Raw genomic sequence first — 1,746 nt, 5'->3', positions numbered from 1 at the left:
GAGTCCCCACTAGGCAGTGGTACCATAGAAGGTCTCTCTTCGGCACTAGGACCTGGTTGAACCTCCTCCTCTGGGGTTGGAGGATCACAGCTGGGACCTGGCAGGGCAGGAACAGCACCTGGTGTTGCCTCAATCAGCCCTTGCTCTGGAGGAAGCTCATCCTCCTCCTCATCCTCCGAGAGCTGATCTTGGCTGGCCATGACACATGAAAAGCCATGTGCTCTGGCCATGAGCCACACTCCAGCTAAAAGGGACTATAATTGCTATCATTGTGTGCCCTCCAACCTTTCTATTGCACATTGCTTCTTTTTCAAACCATATTTGAAAAGCAGAACATATATTTTAAAACAAATCAAAGATTCAAATCCAGAGTACTCCTAGGGTGCTCAGGAGAGACGGAAGAAAATACTCAGAAGTGGTGAAGGAGCAAGGGCTGCCCAATGTGAAAGAGCCCCTTGGGGTTGGATACTGAGATCCCTGCCAAGTATTCTGAGCTACTCCTGAGATCCTTCTTAAGCACAAAAGCAAAGATGGTGAGTTCTTTCCTTGTAGGATCTCCCATTGGCCTTCTTAATCTTACCCTATCCAGGAAAAAGCCTTGATTTATGATTGCAGGGAATTTACAAAGCTCTCCTGGCTTTGGGAGAGAATATGTGGATGGTCTGGGCTGGGTAGCAGGAGTGACTGGCAACGTGGGGGAGAGGAAAAATTATGATGGAATGTGGCAGGATCACCAGCGACAGACATGTTGAGTTTCCCCTCCAAGATAAACATTTCTTATTATCCTCCACAGAGGGTTAAAAGAAGGACATACCCTCCCTTCCTTATATTTTCCTCTTGGAGCCAGTTGGCTGGTGTGTACATATCCACACAGAGTCCCTTTTTCTTTTCCACAGAGAATGTAGATCACAGCCACTGGTCTATGGTGGTCACTTTCTGCTGGACCACCTAATAAAGGCATCTGCTAGTTGCTGGGATGCTTGCCAACTATTCTTGGCTAATCCTGAAACCCTGCTTTCATCCAGCCAAGTCACACTCTTTAACGTTCTTGAGCAAGAAGTGCATGCTCAGGATTTCCCTGTATTTGAGGCCCAACTAAGGAAGCCCTAAATATGGTTGTTCTATGTGCTACAGTTAAAATAAGATCAGTTGCATCCAGTGGTAGCATTTTGCTAATAGAAAATGCTTTTGCTGCCTACAGCCATACCACCCTGAACACGCCCGATCTTGTCTGATCTCGGAAGCTAAGCAGGGTCAGGCCTGGTTAGTACCTGGATGGGAGACCCCCTGGGAATACCAGGTGCTGTAGGCTAAAAAAAAAAAGAAGAAGAAAATGCTTATGCTCTTTGACGATGCCTCCTCAGTCAAAGCTTATGCTGAGAATTTTGGAAGTTATACAGTACAGGATACAGCACAGAAGGCGAGAGTAGATAGAGAGGGAGACTGGCAAAAATGGGATGCCCTTCCTTTCACAAGAGTAAGCGTATTCCACAAGTGCAGAATGCAGTCTTGAGAGCGCACCAAAACAATTCTAGATCTTTTTGTCTTCCATTTTAAGGCAGAAAAGCCTCATTCCACCTCATTCCAGTCCACGGCCGCCCACTCTTTCAACCATCCCTGTTGATTCTCTGAGATGTTTTGTGTGAAAGTGGTATGGGTGTGTGAGACCTTTGAAGGAGAGAAAAGAAATAGATTCTGGACAATGCTCAAAGGGTTCATCCACACATGCACTTTTGTTGCTTGATG

General features: G+C 46.3%; 1 non-coding gene across 1 annotated transcript; it reads left to right on the top strand.

Moving 5' to 3' along the window:
- Positions 1-1,193: 1,193 nt before the first annotated feature.
- On the top strand, positions 1,194-1,312 carry LOC121924589. Its single transcript, XR_006102692.1, has one exon. It is a non-coding gene; the product is annotated as a 5S ribosomal RNA (ribosomal RNA).
- The last annotated feature ends 434 nt before the right edge of the window (positions 1,313-1,746 follow it).

Source organism: Sceloporus undulatus, chromosome 2 (assembly GCF_019175285.1).
Source record: "Sceloporus undulatus isolate JIND9_A2432 ecotype Alabama chromosome 2, SceUnd_v1.1, whole genome shotgun sequence".
Taxonomy (NCBI): domain Eukaryota; kingdom Metazoa; phylum Chordata; class Lepidosauria; order Squamata; family Phrynosomatidae; genus Sceloporus; species Sceloporus undulatus.
The sequence above is the reverse complement of the archived record's forward strand: the minus strand, read 5'-3'. Positions and strand labels throughout refer to the sequence as shown.